Source organism: Marmota marmota, unplaced genomic scaffold (genome assembly GCF_001458135.2).
Source record: "Marmota marmota marmota unplaced genomic scaffold, marMar, whole genome shotgun sequence".
NCBI classification, from domain to species: Eukaryota; Metazoa; Chordata; class Mammalia; order Rodentia; family Sciuridae; genus Marmota; species Marmota marmota.
This window is the reverse complement of record NW_026000082.1, coordinates 42,102,058-42,113,525: the sequence shown is the minus strand read 5'-3', so window position 1 is coordinate 42,113,525 and position 11,468 is coordinate 42,102,058.

The following is an 11,468-nucleotide window of genomic DNA, read 5'->3' as shown; positions in this document are numbered from 1 at the left end:
TGGCCCAGGGGCGGGTGAGTGGGGCGGGAGGCTCTGTGCCCCCCCCCCCGTCTCTCGGGACCCAGGCAATGGAGTCCCCCAAGTGTGGCTTCCCCTCAGCCCGCAGCAGGGAGAAGACACACCCCCTGAGACAGGCCCAGGGCGGCAGGGGCCTGTAGCTCAGGGGACACAGCAGGACACAAGGGGCTCTGGGAAGTGAGGCCTGGGGCTGGGCAGCCGCCGCCCACAGTCAGAGACACACTCTGCATCGGGGATGGGTTTGTTCTTTGTAGATCCACAGGTGAAAGAAGGAGGACAGGGCAAGTCCTCTTTCTTAGGAGAAGGCGTCGTGGGTCTGGCTTTCTCCTTCTCTTCCTGTTAGTCCGTCCTAGGGGCTGAGGCTGCTGCCCCAGCCCGGCCCAGCCCCACCCCAGCCCATTAATGCTGCAGCTCTGCTCTGTGGCCGCGGCCCAAAGCCACAGTAAGTAGCTTCCTGGAGAGAGACTAATGAGTCAAGGGCTTCGTCAGTGCAAGCACACACACACACACACACACACACACAGCCCCCATTTGGGGAAGTGCCCCTCCGTCTTTCCTGCTTCTCTGTGTTGCGGGCAATGAAGCAACAAATGTGCAACTGGTGTCCCATTGCAGAAGCAGGAGCAAGTGCATTGCCAACCTGTACCTGCCCGTTGCTCATGAGCGAGAGCCTTGCAGGTGGGGGTTGGTACTGGGAGCCACCTGTCAAGGACACTCTTCTTGAATTCATTAGATGCTCATTGAGCACATACTCCGAGTGCCCCAGGCAACTAGTGGCAAAGGCTGTAGCACAGATCAGAGACTGCCAGGATGTGCTTCTTGGCTCTGCTACTTGCCAGCTGTATGACCTTGGACAAGTTACTTAACCTCTCTGAACTTTACTCTCCTCTGTTGGTAAGAAGGGGAGAGTAATAGCACGGATCTCAGGGAATTGCTGTGAGCAGTGCAAGAGGTCACAGGGCAGTGCTTGGCACAGTACCTGGCACCCCGTGAACTGCCACTACAAGATGGGGGAGGACACACCATGAAGTCACTTGCCCCAGGAAACTAAAAACACAAATGTTTTTGGCTCCGAAGTCTCAGCTGCTCTGCACGCCACCCAAGGAGCCTCTCACTTTTTCTTGATGATACACTTTTAAGTCACAGTTAGACACTTAGGAGGACTGGCTACAAGCGAGTCTTGATGAACAAAGGAGGTTTGTGTGTCCCCTGGTTTCCACCAAGGGTGCCAGCAGCCACTCCCCTGGACTGAAGACAAGGTGGACGGGATTCCACAAGGACAGGGGCAGGAGGTGGGCTCTCTGTTCCCCCAAATGTGTCCCCTAATCCTGGGGCCCAGGTCTGGGGGCCCTGGTTTCCTGCATCTCGTTGCTGTGTTGGTGAGGTGACCTGTTTCTGATAGGCTGTCGGGGGGCGAGAGTCACCCTCAGAGTTCCCTGAAAGGCGGGCACCTTGGAGAAGCCCGGCTGAGGCCCTGGGCACCAGAGGAGAAGCCCCCGAGCCAGCCTCTGAAGCAGCTCTGTCTTGGAAGAGCTTAAGGCCAACATGGAAGCCAGCTCCCGGTCCTCTTTGAACCTTTCTTGGGTCTTTCAACGAGTCTCAGTGTCCTGAGAAACTGCACCTCGACCTTAATTATCTTAATCTGAAAAACCTCGCTCAGGGAAGTCACCGCTGCCCCGGGCAGCTCCCAGGGCTCCAGCAGGCAGGGGCCTGAGCAGGCTGGGCAGGCCCGGCACAAAGAAGTGGTTCTCTGAGTGCCACTGAGCCAGAGGGTGCCGGCAGCTCAGCATCACATCTGTGTATTTTCCACTTATTTAACCATTTCCCAGATGTGTCCTCAAGGGAGTTGAATGTATTCAGAAAATGGATGATTAAAAAGTAGAGAACAATAAAGGCATCGGGCAGGGAAGATTTCCAAGAAATAAAGTCCTCAGGAAAAAAGCAAGCACATATGTGACTGTGAGGACCGACCTATGGCATGTGGGCAAACCCAGAATTTGGACCTGAGTTTCCCAGCAACCAGTGCAAAAAGGGTACCAGAGTTGCCCTCCAATTCTCATTCTCAAAGGGGGTTGGTGTGCAAAGTGACCTCGCCCTATGTGGGCCTCTGTAAGAGCAGCAGGGTCCTAACGCAGCTTACAGTGTACACTCCATGAGAGACTTCCCGTGGCTCAGCCTCGGGCTGCTCGTCTGCACAAGGATGGGGCGCCCACCTTCGGGGTTATTTCAGGACCAGAGTGCGCCAGGCAGAAGCAGGGCCCACACACTTCCTTCCTCTATTCTCCACCCCTGCGGGATTAGTGGTTCATTTGTCCTCTGCAGGCAGCTACTTGGTCCTCAAACCCAATAGGGACACAGTTTGCCCTACTGTGTGTCCAGCTCGGTCGTAGACTCTGGGAATTCAGAAGCAACAGATGGGGAACCCGCGGGTGGAGGAGCTCACAGGCAGGTGGAGGAGTCAGCGGCAAGAGGGGACGCCATGATAATAACTGGGACAAACCGAAGCTGCTCCAACTGCCACATGTCACCGCTAACCTGAGGTAGGACCCACCCCCAGCAAAGCAGCAAGACAGCAAGACAGCAACCTGGGGACACAGCGTCCGTCCCTGTGCAAAACCATGGCAAACTGAGTTGTTAAAAAAGATACGATATTGGGTGACCTCATGAGATTGACCTTGTCAGACCTCATGAGATTGACCCCCAGCTCTACCTTAGAAAAATCAATTCAACAGAGTAATAGAGAGAAGAAAAATACGTGATCACCTCAATAAATTGTAAAAAAAAAAAAAAAAAAACCCAGCAGATAAAATTGCCACCTGTGATTTTAAAATAAGCCTAGAAAGGAACATCTTTAACCCAGTAAAGACTATGTACCAGAGCGGTTCTCAAAGTGTGGTCCCTGGACCACCCGGGAACTGGTGAGAAACCCCTTAGGCTCCACCTGGATCGTCTGAGTCAGAAACCTGGGGGACCGGGCAGTGATTTGGGTTTTTGAACGCCCTCTAGGTCATTCTACAGATCTACAAGAAACCCACATTGTTACCAAACCCAAAGCCATTTAGTCGCTGTCCAAAAAGTGCTTGATGACTCCAGGACAAGTTGAAGCCATGTGTTCCATGACCGAGCAAGGCAGAGAAGACGGTGGGCTTATATCCTAAAGACCATCTTAACTGAAAACAGGTTTTGGGGTTGAGGCCCTGGGTTCAATCCCTAGCCATCTCCCCCAACCCACACACATACACAAGCATTGGCAAAACAGTTTTAAGCTCCTTTTATCTTTAGGAGAAATGATTCAGGAAACCGCAGTAGCCAGTAATCTGTTGATTTGCATCAGTCTGGAAAAGGGAAGAAAGAGATGAGGGAAATTTTAGGTAAATCAGTCTTGTGCTGCTGGTTTAAATGATTCACAGGAGCAGTTTGCTCAGGGCGACATCGGCTTTTTCTAGCAAAGGATAACAGAAGTGTGGCTATGGCACCAAATTTCACACTAATGATAAAATGTTTAAATTCCTTCCAGGACAAGAATGCTCTCGTTATTTTTATTCAGCATTGAACAGAAGATTCTTGCCACTGAACTTTAATATTAGAAAGGAATTATTATATAGTTAGAAAATTCCAAAGGATCTCCAAACTACAAGAATTAACAGGAGAGTTTAGCAAGACCCTTACTATAAAGTCAACATACAAAAATCAACCCTATTTCCACCTACCAAGAAGAAACGGAAAATGACAAACTTTAAATATAACACAATAGCATCAAAAAGTGAATAATAAAAAGCAAATAAATATTAACAGAAATGTGCAAAGTCTTCATGGAGAAGATCTCATTAACAGAGCTATACCATGTTCATAGGTGAGAAGACTTGATATTGAAAAGATGGCAATTCTCCTCAAGATCCACAAGGTAAAGTAAACCCAATCAGAATCTCTGCAAGGGTGTGTGTGTGTGTTTGTGTGTGTGTGTGTGTGTGAGAGAGAGAGAGAGAGAGAGAGAGAGAAATATTTACAAGCTGATTCTAAAATTTACATAGACGTATGGAGAGCTGAGACAGGGCATATTGTAAAAGTTTATGTGATTAAGATAATGTGTTACTAGCCAGGTGTGGTTGTGCACACCTGTAATCCCGGCGGCTCGGGAGACTGAGACAGGAGGATTTCAAGTTCAAAGCCAGCCTCAGCAAAAGGGAGGCACTAAGCAACTCAGTGAGGCCCTGTCTCTAAATAAAATACAAAATAGGGCTGGGGATGTGGCTCAGTGGTTGAGATCCTCTGAATTCAATCCTCAACATCCCCCCCCCCAATAATGCATAACTTTTACAGAAATATACAAATAATTCAATTACACAGAACAGGGGGCCAGACGTCTTATTATGAATAATAGGAGTTGTCTATGAATCCTAAATACTTGTCTGTCTTCACTTACTTGTCTAAAAAATATACTGTTTCTCACTCTGTGGCTTATATTTTTACTCTGTTAATCTATCTTTTCATTCGAAGACACTCTTTGTTTTAATGTAGTGTACCATTCTTTAAAAAAAAATTTTTAAATATCTTTATTTTATTTTTATGCAGTGCTGAGGCTTGAACCCAGTGCCCCGTGCATGCCAGGCGAGCACTCTACCACTTGAGCCACATCTCCAGCCCCTGTTCTTTTCCTTTATTATTTTACTCTTTGTGAACCAATATTTGGGATATATAAACAACTCCTACCATTCGATAAGCACAAGAAAAAGAAAAGGGAACGATCAAATAGAAAAATAAGACCGACCTGGTACAGGAGCAGGCCAGTGACCTCAACTACTCAGGAGGCTGAGGCAGGAGGATCACAAGTTGATGACCAGCCTAGTACTGGGGGGAAAAAAAGACAAATCTTTGACTAGTCCCTTCACAAAGTAGGAAACACCGTTTTCCAATAAGCCAGTGAAAAGGTAGTCAACCTTGTTAGTCATCAAGGAAGTCCAAGTTGAAGCCATAATGATATACTAGAGCATGCTCACCAGGTAGGCAAAAATGCACACATACATACAGTAGAGCTGTTGCCGACGGTATGGAGCCCCTGGAACCTTATAAATTGATACAGTATTGCTACCCAATAAAGTTGACAATGCCCACCCTATGTCATAAATTCAACTCCTAGAGAATCAAATCACTCCTCGTGTTGTACCCTAGGACACAGGAATATTCCTAGCAACACTGGTCATATTATCTAACAACTGGAAACAATGCTCATTTCTCGTAGGACAGAAAACTAAATTGTCTCATATTCATATGATGGGATGTCAGACAGTAATGATGATGAACAATTTATAGCCCACAACATCAACACGGATGAATTTCACCAACACAGTTTGAGTAAAAGAAACAAGACGCCAAGGAACAAAGTGTGCTTCTTTTTACGTAAAGGCCACAAACACAAAGGCAAAACTAAACAATAGTGTAAAAATCATAAAGCAAACAAGGGAATGATGATCACAAAGGTTTGCATAATTGTTCATTCTGAAGGCAGGGGGAAGTGGTCAGGGACATGCCCAAACATCTTCAAAGACACGGAAGGCTTTCGGTTTCATTAGCTGGGTGGCATTTACGTGGTGTTCACTTTAATATTGTTCCCGAAAGTGCACATATGTTTACACGCTCCTCTGGACGTTTGATACACGTGGCAATTTTAAGAGATGCACACTGATATAAAGGCACCGTGGGATGCACACGTGAGTGGGTCAAGGTACTCAATACCACTCACACTGGCCAGTCCACAAGGAGATCCTGGCCTCCTGCAGGCAGAGAACTATGCGACCCAGGAGGAGGGGTGTTGGGGCGGGCGGGTGGGACAGGTGCTGGAAGCTCAGGGAAGGGCAGGACGCCCGCACACTGATAAGCAGACCCTGATGCCTCTGCCAAGCCACCTCCTTCTGGAAGAGTCCGTGAGAGCATGTGGGTGTAGGGCAGCTGTGTCAATGAAGCGTCACCTGCCTCCTGGCCAGGGCAGGTGGGCGGGCAAGGGGAAAAGGAAGGATGAGTCACCAAGGGAGAATGAAGCCAGGAGCGTCAGAGTGGCTTCCCCGTCAGGCTCCAGGGGTCCCTGAGTCCCCTGAGCTCTATACAGATGGCCCTGTGGCTTTTACAGGTAGGCGTTCCTGGCTGTCTGCTTCTCACGGGGTGGTGACCCCCCCTCATTCTGCAGCAGGTTGCATGGGTGCCTGCCCTTGCTCCCCATATCCCCTCCTTGTCCAATCAGGCAACGGCTTTAAGGGAAGAAGGACTGACATCCTCCAAGGGGAAGACGGCCTTGGACTCCCGCTGCAACACCACCTGGGTCTGCAGCCTGCGGGGAGCACACGGTCTCTGTCTGTCTCTCTCTACACACACACAGAGCTCAACAGGTCCTCACACCCATGTCCATGTGCACGTATCTGTCCACCCGCACACAGTAGAGAGATATTTCCTCTGGGCGCTGTCTCTCTGTGTCCCCGCTGCCTGGCTCAGAGGGTCCCTCTGCAGATGTCTGTTGAATGCATAAAAGACCAGAGACTCTGGGGTCTTTTATCCCCTCTCCCAATTACCTAGGCAAGCCTGCGGCCTGTCTCTGCAGACGGCTAGGTCTGGGCTGTCATCCTGGTCTCTTAGGTGATGTGGTTCCATCTCTCACCCTCTCTGAGCCGCAGTTTCCTTGCCTGCAAAACGACACGGACAGCCCCTTCTCTGGGGCAAATGCGAGGATTCTGAGAGGAGACGCAGGTCGGGCCCCGGCTGTCGTGGGAGAAGACACGGCTCCCAGGGACATGACTCAGGACGTGACAGAAAGGAATTTCAGCACCTGTCCATCAAAGGCATGGACAGGTTTAGTGGGGAAGGTAGGTACATATTTGAAGGAGGATGGGGCGCCTCCCGGGGGACAGAGCAAATGTGCCCTCGTCCACAGGGAGAGACGGCAGCCCTTGGAGGGCAGTGCTGGGGGCTGGACTAGCAGGGAGGCAGGGGGCTGGGGATGTGGCTCAGAGGGAGAGCGCTTGCCTGGCAGGTACAAGGCCCTGGGTCGATCCCCAGCGCCACAGAACAAAAACAGAGCCAGGTGTGGCGGCAGCTCCGGAGGCTGTGGCAGGAGGATCACAAGTTGGAGGCCAGCCTGTGCAACTCAGTGAGGTTTTAAACACTTAGGGAGACCCTGACTTAAAAAGGGCTGGGACCTAGCTCAGGGGTAAAGTGCCCTGGGTTCCATTCCCAGTGCCCAAGCCGACAAGCACACACCCTGAGGCGGAGGCAGGGGAGAGCTACCCATCTCACCCAGTTTCCCTGAACTTGCACATGGTACTCACGCTCCTGGGCTCGGGTGCAACCTCCTGGATGGTTTCTGAACTTCCTTTGAAGCGCAGTGTCTCCCCTTTATTCCCAAATTCCTACCTCATAGCCTGGAGCCTGCCCAGAGCCCAGCCTGAGCCAACGCTCCTGACCAGGATGCAGATAACAGCACGGCAACATTCTCTGCCCAAGACACGGAGGAAAGACCCCGCTGGGCCGCCTGTCTGAAGTCAGCATGTCCCTAAGACCCGGGAGAGGGCCGGGAGCCTGCCCTGGGGTGCACCCACAGAAACCGACCAGAGCCAAGGAGGATGGTGCCCTCGTGGGAGGTGCATGGCAACCCCAGGCCCGATGGTCCTCCGCCTGGCTCCTGGGCCTGGAGGCGCGTCCGTTCTAAACCCACAGGGCCCTGGTGATATCAGCGATGCCCGGGCAGCCCTGCGTAGTAAGGAGGGAAGCCTGGTGAGGTCTGGGCTGGGAAGAGGAGCGCTTGAGAACCAGCCTCCCAGGCGGCCACCGCGCACCGGACAACAGGGACCCCGCCTGCCTCTGGACTTCCTGCTGGTGTCAATCCACCACGCAGACAACAAACCCAGGAAGACGATCACCCAAGCCCGACCCCAAAGACTGCGCGGTGTCAGTGTTATTTTAAACCAGCCCCAGGTTCAAGTCCATGTGACAATGTCACGGGGCAGCGTTATCCCAATGCAGCTCCAGGTTTGACCTTGTGGTCGCTGCCGCCGAGATCCAGTCCTGCTCCTCACCAGACGAGGCCAGGAGGAGTGAGCCGGGCCCACACACCTGCAGGGCCCAGCTCCCTGCTCTGGCCACGTCAAATATCAAGCAAAACTAAAAAAAAGAGAAAAGACACTGATGACCAAAATAAAAGATGTAATAGAGAATATCACCACAGACAATGCAGACAACAGAAATCAAAATAAGGAGACATCATAAACAACCCCACAAACATAGATTTGGCAATTCTTGAAGAATTGATTCATAAATTGGTACAATATTTGAAAACCAATGTCGTCTACCATATTATCAGTTAAAGAAGAAAAATCATTTAATCATATCCACGGATGTAGAAAATCATTTGAAAACCTGCAATAGTCATTCAAAATAAAAAGAAAATCTTGGCAAATCAGGAATAGAGGGGACGTCCTTAGAGGGCAGCTTCACAAAGCCTACGTTGACAATGTACTTGGTGGTAAAAGTCTGAATACTTCCCCCATAAAACATGGGAATACCACAAGGATCCCTGCTTGCACCACTAATATCCAACCTGGTACTAGAAGTTCTAGCTAGTGCAATAAGGCAAGAAAAGAAATAAAAGGCATATAGATCAGAAAGGAAGAAGCAAATTGTCCTTATTTGTAGATGACATGATGATCCATACAGAAAACCCCAAGAAATCTACCAACAAACTCCTGTAACTAATAAACAAGTTCAGCAAGGTCACGGGATACAAGATCCACACACAAAAATCCTTTTTTTAGTATACTAGAAATAATCTTTTGGAAATTGAAATTGAAAGTATAATTTACAATTTAAAATCACAACAAAAAATGAGATACTTTGATATGAATTTAACAAAACATGTACAAGACTTTCATACTGAGAGTCACAAAAGACTGAAGAAAGAAATTTTAAAAATCTAAATACACAGAGAGACATACTATGTTCATGGGTTGCAAGACAACAATATAAAGATGTCAGACTTCCCCAAACTGATATATAGATTACATTTCGATTGCTATAAAAATCCCCATCAGAATAATTTATAGATATATGCAATTATCCTCAAAATACATGGAATGGCCAAGAAACTATAAGAGTTAAAATGATTTTTAAAAAGAAGAACAAGGTGGGAGCAACTGGCCTACCCGATTTCAAGGCTTATTATGTAGCTACCGTAATCAGACTGTGTTGAATCGGTGGAGGTACAGACATGGATCAGTGGGACAGAGCAGAGAACGCACAAGCAGCCAACTGAGTTTTCACAGAAACGTTAAATCGATCCAGTGGAGGGAGACTCCAACAGACGGCGCAGGAGTTACGGGCAGGTCATAGATGAGCAATGTTTTCAGTTCAACAAAGGACTGGGTGTGTGCACCTACCCCGTACCAGGGACTGTTAGAAGCACAGAGGGGACAGTTGTGAGTGCACAAAATCCCGGCTTCCGTGGGGTGACATTCTCGTGGCCATGGTCCCCTGGAGAAGCCCAGGCTGCTGGAGAAGGGACTCCATCTACTCTTCTGTTCTCAAAGATGGTGGAGTGGAAGGTCGCAGGCTGTCGAGGCCGACAGTCTGATTTGTCTCCCGTCTCTGCCCGAGGCTCGCTCATCGTCAGTGACTGACGTTCACCAGGATGTGACTGGGTTCGCCTGCGTGGGCAGAACCCTTATTGTGCAGAGTCGCAGGGCAGGGCCTGCTGGGTGGTTGGGGCTTCGTGTGCCCATAAATCTTTCCTGAGGCTGGAAGGATTCTGCAGAGGAGGGCAGAGATGGGTGCTGCAGGCAGGGGGCAGGGGGAGGAAAGACCCCCCACGGCCCTGCACAGTGCAGGCAGGGGCCACCTGGACGCAGGCTTCAGGGGGCGGGGTGGGGTGGACTCTGCCTCATTCCTTCCGTCTGGGTGGTCTAGACGTGCCTCAGAGAGGCTGAGAGGCTGAGGGTTTTGTGCTGTCATGGACTCAAGAGCTCGTCAGCCAAAGGACCTGTGTGACCAGAGAGTGGAACAGAACGCACTGGCTCAGGGGTCAGACTAACCCAAGGATTGCCACTCCCTTCTTCCTTCCTTGGGCGATCACCTGACCCTGCAGACCCGGCTTCCTCGTCTGGAAATGAGGAGAGTAAAACCCGGTGTTAGGCCTCGCCCGGGGTGGCTCTGACGGGTGCCAGGCCCTGCCCAGGAATCAGCCCCAGTCCCCGGGGGGGGGGGGTCAAGTACTGGGCTGGATGCGGGGACACAAACCATGTTTTTAATGAGCAGCTACTATAAGTCTGGGCGCTGGGGGTGCAGCCAAAACAGACAAGGGCCCCGCTCTCTTGGCTAGTGGGGGGACAGACATTTCAACACAAGGCACGGCCAGTCTCGAGAGAACAAAAGACTCCGCAAGAGGCTGCAGAGGGGCAAAGGTGAATCCACAAAGTCCCGCACACACCGTAGGAGTGGCCACCGTTAGCGCATGGCAGCGAGGCTCATGATCAGCACGCAGCCCCCGTGTGCCACGAGGCAGGGAGAGGTTCAGGGGCAAACTGTACCACGCCAGCCCCAGTCCTATCTGCCCTCATTCGCCGTCTTTGGCCCCGGATGCCCTGCTCAGTGCGGGCAGCTCTGTCCTTCCGGGTGCTCAGGTCCCAAACCTTGGGACCATCTTTACACTCCTGATCAGTCCACCTGCTTATTCCCCTGGAGGAAACTGGACCAAAATGTGCAGAACCCGACCACTGCTCGCCCTGCGCGGCCCCACCCAGGGCTGAGACCTCTCTCCTGCCCGAGGCAGCAGCTCCCTGCACTGGGCTCTGGCTCAGCTCCTCCTCCTCCTCCTGCATTCCATTCCCACAGCAGCCACAGTCACTGTGCTCAAACAAGTCCCTGCAAGGCCCTCCTCTGCTCAACAGGCCCCGCGGCGCCCCAGTCACTTGGAGTAGAAGTCGGAAGACCTCCCGGTGTCTGGCAGGCCCGCCCCACTGCACTCCTGCCAGGCTGGCTCCTTGCTCCTTGAACCCTCCAGGCACGTCCCAGCCTCAGGGCCTTTGCACCAGCTGCACTGACTGTTCCCTCAACCAGAACCTTCTTTCTCAATGTCACCTTCTCTGACCGCCCCATTTAAAATCGCAGGTGGCCCTTATCCACCAGATGACACATATCTTATTCTATTTATTGTTTTCTGGTTGTTTCTCTCCAGCAGAAAGAAGGCTCCGTGAAGCCAGGAGCGTGTCTCTCCTTCACTGCGTGCCCAGGGCCTAGGAAGGTGCTGGCCTCAGCCGACCCTCAGTGTTTGTTGAATTAGGAAAACTGCTTTGGTGTTTGTCCGCTTTGTTGCTTATTCACAGCAGATTTAACCCTTCAACTGCCCAAGGAGAAGGGAGGGAGGAGGGAGGAGGGAGGGAGGGAGGGAAACTGTCCCGTGAGATCTGAGACTGTGG